The sequence below is a fragment of the Limanda limanda genome, chromosome 9, assembly GCF_963576545.1.
Source record: "Limanda limanda chromosome 9, fLimLim1.1, whole genome shotgun sequence".
Classification (NCBI taxonomy): Eukaryota; Metazoa; Chordata; class Actinopteri; order Pleuronectiformes; family Pleuronectidae; genus Limanda; species Limanda limanda.
The window spans coordinates 16,226,677-16,239,538 of record NC_083644.1 but is presented as its reverse complement, the minus strand read 5'-3'; the positions used below and the strand labels follow the sequence as shown (position 1 = coordinate 16,239,538).

The window sequence follows — 12,862 nt, the reverse complement described above, 5'->3', positions numbered from 1 at the left end:
ATGACGTAACATGGCGTTTGCCTTGGCAGATGTAGCTACTCTTCGATTTGAGACTGAATCTGACCAAAAAGTCATACATTACAAAACCCTATGCAGTGTGTGTGTGTATCATTAAAGCGCCAGAAATTGACTCTTTCTTCACTACCATTTCCTTCTCATGTGACCAGGGAGTTGTGGAAATACATAAGCCCCAAAAACTGCATAAGAAGCTCAGGCAAAGGTAAAAGTTGCCACAGCCACCGCAGATATCACCAACAAGCCACAGAATCCCTGCACATTAACATGACAGTGGGATGATAAGGCAGCTTTAATGTCCTGCAGATGATCCCATGTTGCAGTAACAAAGTTCCTGATAGAAAGGCAGCAGCTCCGAGGAGTGCCGGCCTCTAATCTGGGAGGACATTATGGTTCCTCCCTGAGGGATGCTAGCTGGCCCACAACATTAAGCTTCGCCTGGAGCGATGGCGTCTGGCTTTCCACCTCCGCTGGACCAAGGTCTTTCTTTCTTAGCTTATATGTTGGGTGGAAACCCCTCCCCTCCCTCCTTCCTGCCACCTCCAGCAGCCGTGATTAGGATCAGAACAAGCAGGAAAATATGCAGAGAGAACTGAATAAAAATATAGTTTAAAAAGTCAAATGAATGGCGATGGTAATACTGCGTTGAGGTAAATGAATCCTATTGATGGGGCATATCAAATTACCAAATAAGTCCAGGTGGTGGAAGTTAACTGGGTGCCACTGAAATCCTATTACAGACTCCCCACCCTCCTCTCCCTCCTTTTCTTTCTCGTCTCCCTCCCCCTCATCCATTTCTCCCCTTCTCGCCCGCCTAGCATCAGAGGAATGGGGATTGTGGATTGTGGCAGGCTGATTCAGACTTAGGTAAAATGACATCTAACTGATGTTGAGACTGGCAGCAGGCTCCTTTAGCAGGGAGATAAGACCATTGCTGCTGGCATTTCAATTACACTTTACTGCCCTGCACATCTGTTGCGAGAGCTACTTTTCAGCCTTTTCCCCTCAGGCAAATACAGCCTTACTCTGACTCCACTGGCTTTCTTTGACTGCACAGCCTCCTTCCTCATTCTTTATCCACAACAAATTCAGATTGTCTTCCTCCTTAGCTTCACTCTACCCACTGTTTGTAATCTATTTGTTTGGCCTGTTTAACTCAGAGGTAGCCGAGACTGGACAGATGACAGAGACGGGGCAAAAGAAGGGAAAAAAGGAAATTGAATCGCAGGGAGAATGTTGCACAATGCAAGGGTGGGAGTGAATCAAGCATGAAAAAAAGGTGTGGCTGCAAGGAAGACATATAGGAGCAGACACAGAGGGGTTGAAGAGACAGGAGGGTAGTGGTGCAACAGAGATAAATATGGGAGGGACAGAGTTACTGAAGGTAGCAACAGAGGGAAGTGAGATGGGCTCTGGCTGGGTGGACAGATGTAGAGGAGACAGGCGGGGGGGCTGATAGGCAGGCAGGGAGGCACATGTCCTGTCAGAGTCTCTCCGTGACACCGACTTCACTGAAGCTAAACAGATTAAAAAAGAATCTCTACATCTTGTGATTAAACATCACATCAGAAAGTCAGTCTTACAGGGCACAAATAACTTTCATAAGCTTAAAAGCAACATAGGGAAACCCTGGACCAATGACTGAATCATGCTGTGCGTGTGCAGAACGTGTGTGTGTGTGTGTGTGTGTGTGAGGGTGTGTGTGTGTGTGTTTATTACCACTGTGATGTTGTTCTATTCCTTTACAGGATCTGATAGTAACAGGTTTATTAGGTTTCTGTTAACCGCTCATGCTTGCTTATAGTTAAAACTGTTCAGTGCAATATAAATACTGATCGATTAAAACATGTGACCTCTTTTAATGTTTTCACGCTGTCGGTTTGTTTGTTTGGAAGCAAGATTACACAGTGACTACAGGACAGATTTTCAAGAGATCGGTGGAAGGATGCAGTATAGGTTAAGGAAGAACTTGTTCAATTTTGGTGCAGATCAGGGGTTGGATTCATTTCTTAGCTTTTTCAACATTTGCAGATTTCTCAGACAATAATTGATTGATCTTGATGAAAGAAATCAGGAATGTTGGTGGGACTATTGTGTGCGATTTGTGATCAAGTAAATACATATGTGGTTCCACAAGGGGACTGTTTAATTGGCTGTGGAGGCATGTACTCTCTGAACCCAATTCTACTTTTGACTTTGTTGAGCCATGAACCCAGAATGAACTCAGGACACAGATACAAAGAGATCAGGCCCAACACCACCTGCAGTTACCTGTTTGGTGGCTAATAATAGAATATTATACACCTTCTCATTTATTGACCCAGAATTCTTCTTTTTTTTCCTTATTAAGAAACATTCACCTTGACATTAAGGTAAGCGATACAACTGGAGAATATAAACTAGGCAGTTGTTTAACATTTAGCAGCAGGCTTCTCCCCTTTTATTTCACCTTCTTCTAAAGACAATCTAGCTTCAGTGACTTTTGTGAGTCGTTTGTGAGAATCAAACCCCAAAGTTTATTGGTAAAACAATGTATGAGCTCCAGCCTGTGGCCTTCTCAATGTGCCATTTTTGTCAGGATGAAGGAAATTCATGGCACAACACAAACCTAATTTGACCCTGGTGTTTGAATTAACACCAATCAGGTTAAGATGACTGATTTTGGTATTTCCATTTCATTACATTAAATGCTTTCCATCTGCAGTGCTGGAAGAATGTGATGTGTGTAGATGACCTGCATGACTGTGCAACACAACACAATCATGTCAGAGTACAGACATGTAAACACAACATGAAGTGATCAGCACCATTGTTGTTGTACATGACTTTCTCAGTTACCACTGCATCTTCAAACAGACTCCCTTGCATACACACACACACACACACACACACACACACACACACACACACACACACACACACAGACACACACAGACAGACAGACAGACATACAATTTTACTGAATTAATATCAAGCAAACGCTGTAGGGCCAATTCTCCCGATCGTTAAAACTCACACTCACACGTAAGCAAGACCAATTTGGAAGCCTCCACATGTGCGCACGTGTGTGCGTGTGTGTGTGTGGGTGTGGGTGTGTCTGTGTGTGTGTGTGTGTGTGTGTGTGTTTGTGTCTGCCCTGGAAGATTTAATTAGGCTGGGAGCAGTTAGAAGAGATTAACATCTATGCTGTCTGAGCTGTCTTGTCTACAGAGCGTGTCAAAGCCCTACGCCGTCCCCATCACCGCTGAATGGCAGACTGGAACAGGTGTCTCTGTGGTGTCAACGCAGACACACGCACACATACACACTATCTTGACACACACATATACATAAATGTAACATCCAAGTGTGAAACAAAGTGACTTCAACATGAGATCATGTCAAAAGTAGAAATATTATCAAACTTGAAAAAAATGCATTTTGTGCTCTTGGCTGAACTGTCTTTGGTCGACATAATCTCCCGACATGCAAAACTCAAATGAACCTTAATGGAGCAATAAATAGGATTTCCACTCTGTCACAGCAGTAAACAAATATAAAGTATCTACAAAGACTTAATGTAAGAACGGATCAAAATCAAAAGCAATGGCCCAACAAATGCTGCATACTGAAAATTCTAATCTTGAATTAAAGCTTTGCTTAGCTGTCTAACTATTGTCTGACTATTTTTTGTCTTGCAGATATTTTATCTCAAATTCACTGGGATGTATACTGTAAGTTGTACATCAGGGTTAAAGCATAAATAAGGAGTCTCATTCAAAGTGTTTTGGGTGTTTTTCGTCTGAATCACTAATTTCTAATCACAATCACTTTGGTAAACATTAAACAGAGTTCAGCAGCCAGCTATAGACACAGCTCTTGGCACTAAAATAGTCCTGCCGGTAGCACTTCAGGATAGGATTGCATTTAGGACCAAACACTGTCTTTTGATCTGCATCGATCCAGCAAGTGGAAAGATAGCGTTGCTTCCTGGAAGAGGCCTCCATGAATTATTAAAGAAACCATTTTAAATGCGTAGTGAGAGACCTCTACACGGACTGAGCACTTTGTCCCGTTTGATGGTGAAGGCTGAACGGAATTGATTTTGAATGATTGAAAAAAGTAATAGTAGTAAAAGTTACTGGGTGGTTTAAGTTCCGAAACCAATCTGGCCAGATAAGGGAAAAATGTTTTCAGGTAGAAACACGATGGTGACTTCATTTAAGTTTTAAAAAATAAGTTGTTTCTGGTTCCTCAATTAAAAGGGAAACTATAGCCTGTTTTACTTTTAAATATATCAACCTCAATCTACAAAAAACACTAAGGTTAATTAAGATTATAATGTTAAAATGTTTGTACATATGGTAGGTGGCCACCAGCGCAGGGAAACTGTCCTGTCAGAGCTTTGGCCAGACTCCAGGGTGCTGATAGGTCTTTGTGCAAAAAAACAACAACAAAAATAAAACCTCTTTCTTGTTGCTGACCCTCAGGCTCTGACCGGAGCGGAAATTAGATTCTTCCCTTAAAATCACTTCATCACAGGGACATTATTATCCCCACAACACTGCACTTGAAATGTTGCCCAGTGGTCTTCACAAAATAACAACTGTGTAGCGGAGACAAATTGTCCCATTAGGGATCAGGTGAGGTTACCTGAACACATCACCGCACTGTGTTCCGTTATTTAACCTTGTGATTCCTCATCACAACACAAGCAAGCAGAGCAAATCTATGAGCCCTGTCCATAACCATCAGAGACAGACTGATAACTGCTGGCAGCTCCAGCTCTGTCTGTTCCTGTCTTGTTGTCTCTGATCAACCTTATCACTGACGCACAGCGTGCCAACTTCCCACTGTTCTTGGGACTACCTGACACCGCCAGCAGCTGAGTCCAGCACCACACACACAGAGATACACATCACAGATCATCAATTGCTAACCTGTTGTCATTTTCCTTTTAAAATAAACGTAAAACTTTGTAGAACAGAATTTTGATTTACAACAAAACATTATTAATGACATCTAAGTAATCATATAGTAAAGTGATGACTAATTGCTCATCACCTGGATAGTGTTGTTGACTGTGTTTTAAATGTTTACGAACACATGTTGAGCTGGTGTACACTTGATGATGTGAATGTTATCTAATAAGCACCTGAACTGTGTCTGAACTATGGTGAAATCTGTTATTCCTCAAATGATTTAAGCTGAAGGAATAACAAACAGCATGTTGCTGTTTCATTGCCAGAAATAAATTCCTGGCATGCATCACTTGTAGATTCAGCAATCTGCAAACCCATGGGGATGATAGAGCAAGTGGGCTAGCCATAGCTACAACTTAGTTGTAATACTGTACTACAACTTGGGCTTTACTGTAATAAAATAACCTGTAGGAGACAGTTTTATATATATACGATACCCCTGATAAAACTCATCACACTTGCCGTGGTTATGTGCGGTTTTGTGTGCAACTGCACTTTTGTTCCGATAATCAGACAAACTATTGTCTTGCTTATAACAACACTAACTGCTTGTGTTCGTTGGGCCCATTGGCGCCTTTAACTAGACACAGACACCTCACTGTTTGAGTAGCAACAGTGTTTTTATAAGCAATTGAACCAATTTCTAAAAAATAAGAAACTACGTCTGAATAAACTGTATAGTTTCCCTAAAGGCTGCCAAGGCCCAGAGACTAGCACAGTCGCACGGGTTTCAGCACAATGGAAAGAACAGGTCTTGCACTATAGTTATAATTGTCAAAGCAGCCTATCATATTTATGTAAAATGCTACTGGCTGTTTAGTTGAGCAGTCAGAGAAAGCAGGAAGCCTTTTCAAAGGGCTTTTGGTGACTCTCCAGGGTGACATTATGTTAAAGGAAGCTCAGATATGGCTATATGCCCCCGTAAAGGCTGGCGAGAGTGAGGAAGGTCGCAAGGCAGCAATTGGCGGGAATAACAGTAGAACAGGGGGACACTCAGGGACGACCTGAGTCCTCGTGGGCGTGGACGGAGGCCACAGACTCATACGTGTAGGGCAGGACACCCTTGTGTGTGGGTGTGTGTGTCGGGGAGAAAGGGACGTGACTCTAGCGAGAGAGCACATGCATGACCTTGACTAAATCTGCTATACGTAACCTGACAGACTTCACAAAGTCGCTCGCTGACAATGTCACTGAGTATAACTGAATGTCAATAATGTCAACCAACACAAGTAACCCCCAGATATGAACATACACAAACACACACAACCCACACACAACTCACAATTCCTGCTCTCTTCTACCTTCTCAGTGTAATGTTGTTGCTGACAGTTTAGGTCCCTCATGATCAATGTCAAATCAAGGTGTCGACACAAGGAAGAGGAGGATGGGACCCATTAAACACATTACAGACACACAAACACGCACACCCCGCCTCCATCTGCTACTCAGGTGACACCGACACACACACGCGTGCACGCACACACACAGACACACACACACACACACACACACACAGACACACACACACACACACACACACACACACACACACACACACACACACACACACCTGGAGGTAAACTGACAAAACAACACAGAAATATTCTTACAGTAGTTTTGGTTTGTTTGTACTTAGTCTGAGATGCCCCGTGGAAAAGTGAGCTAATATGCGGTGGGGGGGGGGGGGGGGGGGGTTCGTGAGATACCTAGCTATTGATCCTAGGGGCCATGAGTCCCAGCAGCAGCTTTTTTAAATGTCAGCTTTTAATTTCCTTCTCCCTCCTTCACTGGAAAAAAAAAAAGATTTATTCAAAGCAGAGCTGTTCCAGGAGATATCAGATCGTTCGGTGACAGTCTTTTAAAGAGCTTTTGTTTGGTTTAGGCATTCATGGCTTTTTGTATCAGACTCTTTTATTCAACCCAAGGAGGAGGAAGTTTCTGCATCGGGCACCGAGTTGAAAGGCAATCTCTCTCTCTCCATTGTGAGGCCATGTACAACTGGAACTTCTTTAATTAGGGCTTTTGTCGCACTGAGTGGCAGCAACGGCCGGTGCCCTGCAGACACTGATGGAGGTCACTCACAACACAAACACACACACACACACACACACTCACAGGCTGCATCTACTACCACATTTACTACAGAGCTACAAGTACTATTACATCTGAGTTCAAAAATGCATCAACTCTGCGTCCACACTTCTCTGGTGTTTTAAAGCCTCTAGAGCTGAACAGTTTGGAATTGGTACTGGTCCTGTTTTGGTTTTAAAACTCCGGGCCAGCTTCTTAGTCTGGACGGGCAAAAACAGAGATGTTTTGAAACGATGAAGTAGACACTCACAACCTGATTGGTTCTTTTCGATCACGATGTAGCCATCGCTGATTCGTCAGGATCCTATTACATTACCCCCTTCCAGAAGTAAACAACTGGCAGTAGCCTTGGCAACCAGTGAAGAAAGCTACATGGATAATTAGTTACAAGCTTTGCTGTTGGTGACAATCTATCATTCGTGACCATTCCCATGTCAAGGAGGACGTGCATGCCCAGTGTACATGCATGGTCATGTGTTATGCCTTTTAAGGTTCGTTAGTTTACTGATATGGACGGGAATAAAACTAATATGGAGCCAAAATAACACAGCAGTATGAATCCAGTAACACAGAGCAAGAGAGATACTCAAACACAAACAATCATTGGAATTGTAAAACATCCACTTTTTGTTTTATGGATGAGTACGTTACAGGTCGCACGACGAGCTCGCCGTAAAAAACTATCGAGATAAACATGACATAACCTCCGAGGACGTCTTTTACTGCTTTTCATTTAATTACCCAACCACATTCTGCACCTGCTACAGAGACGCCGCGGCACTATAATAAGATCACACATCCATGTTGTGATTTAATAATGAGCTTCTTTGTGTGCGTGTGTTTCCCCTCAGTGTGTGTTCCCTCTGAAGTCGATATGTGTAGAATGGGTCATGGTCAGCTACCCACAGATTGTCAGATATGCAGGGACTCTACGTCTGTTTAATTGACAGAGTGTTTGGACAGCTCCTCGCCAATAAGACCTTGTGTTCTTTGAACAGGCAGTTCCCGTTTTATTACCACTCGGCCCACACTCTGTGAGAAACTTATCCCATATGTCCAGTTGACACAAAATAGCACAGTATGCTTTCTTCCACTCTTCTTCAGTGTTTTATTGTGTCACTTAGAAAGCTGTAATGAAAAGGAATGGTTATTTTACCAGAGGCAGAGAACATATCTCTCCAGCTTACTCGTGCTCTACATTCAAGTGAGAAAGTAAAATACGGGCTTTCAGTTGTGACAGACCAACTCTCTCGCTCCTAAAAATGTGGTTTATATACTACTACTTAGTTTTGGCATTTATTTGATTCCAGCTTGGATATACATCTACATCCCTTGGCTCATGGCCAGTTTTAAGTAACAGAATTTTCAGGGAAAGACATGAAAGATAGTAATTTCTGTTAAATGTTAAAAATTTAATTTCAGTAATATCTCATGCTTCAAATCTCCTTTAAAATTGTAAAACAAGAAGCCAAATATTTCCATTCCCAACATAATGAAGTTGAATCAGGGTTGACTTGCAGTTAGTGGATATAGTAATTCAAAAGTAAAATATCTGTGCTTCGTATTTAGTATTGTTTATATTACCAACTTCTTGGGGGATTTGGCAAATGCATTTATTAAATATATTACCATGATTAAATTTAAACTCAATTTGATATAATTGAATTTAAATGTAATATAATCTAGGCGTAATAGTGTTCCTTTTAATGCATTTGTTGATTAAATTAAATTTGCTGTTTATATATTTATAGGGGACAGGGGTCATCTTTCTGTGGAAAAGAATATAAGTTTGCTCTTCTGGAGATTTCGACCCACATGTTCTTGCTTTGCTGCTTTGACGAGGACAGAGCTCTAGTTCCAACCCGTCCACAGTCTCCACTCCCTCAGCAGCAGCACTGCCGCGGCCACAGGCCCTCGGTGAGGGATGAACAGAGCGGCTGGAACAGCCAACTGCTGCACTTCCCTCCTCCCATTCCTCGCCACGCATTCGTCTTCTCACCTTCTTTTCCCCCCTCTGCCTTCTGCTTTAAATATGGAAGAGTTAATTTTCTCATTCTGCAGGCAGCATCCCTTTCTATTTATCTTTCCTCTTGTGTCCCCCCCCCCCCCTCTCTCTTTCAGGCAGGGCTGTGCTGTCAGGCCCTTCCAGAGCAGTGGGGTTGTCAGGAGTGATGGATGACTATCAACCTTCTGCTGTCTTCCACTATGCTCCTGGGAGATTTACAGGCTCGCTGACTACCAGGCATGAAAACCAATCTCTCTCTCATTCTTCCCTCCCTTCCTCCATCCATGCCTGCCTCGCTCCTTCCATCTCACTCTCTCTATTTCAATATCTCCTCTGTTACCAAAAAAAGCTTTCATAATGGAGAGGTGTGTGCAAAACAACATTGAAATTTGTGCTCGGACAGAGGGAAGCAATTGCTCCTCTTGAGGGTTATTGTGGATGTGTCAGGGGGGACTAACGTCCTCAGAGTGAAACGCCTGCTCTCTGACAGCCTATCTCGCCCATCTTCATCTTCATCTTCTGCATTGCTTCCAGCTCCTTCACAGAATTGCAACACATGAGCATTCATCCATGCTCCCCTTGCTACTGGTAATTATGGTATCCGGAAACAGTGCCTGGCTTATTGCTGTCTCTAAATAGTAATCGCTTTGTTATCACAAATGTTTTCTGTAATGGTTATACAAAGGCATTTTGTTAATGCAATTTAACGTTTTGCCTGCACTAATTGATGATTGGGATGCTAAATAAAGTTGTGTAAACTGCTTTGCTGCAATGACCAGACAGCATGAGAAAAGGAAAGTCATGACAGAAATGTTAGAAGTCTACAGTTTGTGTTGTTCTTCACAAAAAGCAAATCACTGCTTTCCTCGAGTACCATAGTTAAACTTTCAAAGAACCACGACACAAATAATAACAAACTACGATCAGAGAATAAACATCTACATCAGTGATATCATTTCTTGACCAAGGACCTAAATTCACAAAGACATCATATCGAGACATTATCAAATATTATTTTCCCGATAACCACTACCTTTCAAACACTGTCTGGGGAGGAAACCCATAATTGCATTCATTTGCAAATTTGGCAAAGGAACCCTGCTGGCAAGTGGAATAAACATCAGCTTTGATATGCACATAGTGCTGACACCATTCTTCAGAACGAAGGTGATAGACGTAAATGACATGTAAATGTTATTTAGATTCCCATCTAATAGCATGCAAAGCAGCGCTGTGTCTCGCCTCAAATATCTGAGAATTATAAGATGTTGCCCCACCTCCATCTCATGCTGTGTATAGTTATGATACCTGCGAGTATATGTGTGCATCTCAGTCTGCCTGTTTTTGTATGTAAGAGTTTACATGTATGTACACAATGCATGTGCCCTCCACACCATAACAATCTCTGCTCATATCTGTCTATACCCTGATGTGTCTTACCCATCTGTATTCTAGACCCTGTTTCTCTTCTTAATAAGTCTCTTGTGGGCAGTAACTGTTTATCCCCATTTACGTAGACTGGGAATGTGCGTGCTGGTGCAAACAGGAACAAGATTGTCTATTCTCCAGTTGTTGCTTTGTTGTAGACCGTGCTAACAAAGAGAAAGAGCAAGGACGAACGTAGACCAGGAATTGTTTGCTTGGACGGACAATGAGGTGAAATGGCTATTGACAATAAGCCAAAGCAATGTTTCTACTTCGTTATCTGTGTTGCAATCAACACGAGTAGCTGAGGCTGCCTCTTCCTTTTCGTCTGAATAAAGGTGACGTGAAAGGAGCGAGACAAATCAAGGAAGGATATTTGGTGACTGAGGCCCAATGGGAAAAGGAACCTAGGCTTCTGATTTTCCAAAACTGTTTCTGTTTAAACAAATTAAACACCTGAAACTTGGTGTGAATGCATTTAATGCTTCTGGGTGGGTTGGCCAGTGTCACACCTGGCATTCTGTTGGTTAGTTAGGGAACAGTGACAAGGTCAATTCACAAAAATCCAAGAGCAAGAGCAGAAATCTGAGGACAGATGTCTTCGACAAGGACATTTTTGCATTTTTGCAGCAAAAGTATATATGACCTGAAAATGAAAGACCATAGCTCTATAATAAAAATAAGAAACCAACTCCATAAAGAGGCATTCGGTGGACTCATTAAAATCAGATCACATCTCAGGAGGAGAGCTTCAGGAGGATTTTGGTTCTATTCTCTGTGCTTAGACAACATAGCATGATGCTTAACTTCTGCTTCTGTAGCTCTTGTTAGCTTTGTACCTATCGTGTTCTCATGCTGAGTGACAAGGCGGGGTTGACATTAGATACAGAAGAGGCAAGAAAACACAGCACGCTGCATTCTCAAGTGTGCAGGGTTGTGATTGGTCAAAGTGATGATTTTGCCACAAGCGTTGTTTTCACACCTGCACTCCTGTAACATCAGGCGTCAGAGTGAATGTGTTACTTTTTGCTTTCTTGCGCAATCCGCATTAATTAGAAAAAGCACCCCCTTGGTCAGGCGCCACACTACTGCCAGGAGCCACAGGGCGAAAAATGAGTCATTTTGAAATGAATAATGGATTTGTGTCTGCAGGGAGTGTCGAGGATTCACAGCAGAGTATGTGTGTGTGTGTGTGTGTGTGTGTGTGTGTGTGTGTGTGTGTGTGTGTGTGTGTGTGTGTGTGTGTGTGTGCGCGTGTGTGTGTGTGTGTCAGCTAGTGTGTGAACCCCCCGCATTGAATCTATAAATACATCCTTGCTGGTCATTTCACTCCAGCACAGCCCTGTACTCCTCCAGATGCTCGCCCAGTCTTCCTCAGTCGTCTCACAACCAGATGTGAATATGCAGATGTGAGAGCAGGAAGGTGCAGAGGGGAGGGGCGGTGCGATAAAATCATAAATAAACAGGAGCTTTGCGGGTTTTCCTGCCACGGTAACTGCTGCCATTTGACCTCAGGCGGTCTGCGGAGGGGAGGGATGATAGATCTGCCCTTCTCTGTCCTACAGCTGTTCACACATCAACAGCAGAAGTTCCAATTAAAACGCTGAAGTGGCGGCATCTTTATCGCTACTGACACTCCAGAGGCCCATGTGTCACTTCAGGCCTGGATGAGCTGATGAAGGAGACTTGGTGAAGGGAGAGAAGGTAGGGAGGTTAATGAGAGTCCAGTAGTACTTGCAGCCCATATTCTCAGCCTCTTCTCTCTGCACTGCTGCCTCAGGCTTTCACTCTGACACACTGACATAACACATTGAGACTAATTTAAAGGCCCGCTGAAAACAGAGGTCAAAGGCTGTGTGAAGGCTGTGAATGAGTGCTGTGTGTTTGTGTTTGTTTTCACAGCAGCTACATGACTCGGAGAGGATGGAGGTTGAAGGACACCGAGGCTCATATCTGACAGGCGTGCTGCATCAGCAGGAAGTGATGTCACAGGTCATTGATGAGGATGGTGAGGTGGGCCTATGAGGGCGCTAACCCCACAGCCCTGCTGGATAAGCAGAGTGCTGAGACACTAAATTTCAGTGTGAATGCTGCGTGAATGGCAGATGCCCCAGTAGAATATCAATCACTTTTCCGTCCTCTTTTTTTCTCAGACATGACATGAGTGTAATGTACAAGATGCCAGAGTTACATCCAGTATGTTTTAATGAGAGGTGGCACTCTTCATGGAACTTGATCATAAATCACTCAAATACACACACATGAATGATTAGCAGACTACAGATTTGGGCGGGTGAGGTCAAGCCAGCATTCATTTGCATGTCCGTGCAGGGTTACGGTTTTATTTTGGCATGTTTCTCATGTT

The 12,862-nt window shown here is 43.0% G+C and overlaps 1 protein-coding gene across 1 annotated transcript in view; it reads right to left on the bottom strand.

Moving 5' to 3' along the window:
- The window catches only part of agbl4 (AGBL carboxypeptidase 4), a 263,547-nt gene that overhangs the window by 156,319 nt on the left and 94,366 nt on the right, over nt 1–12,862 (bottom strand). The gene's annotated exons all lie outside the window — the stretch shown is intronic.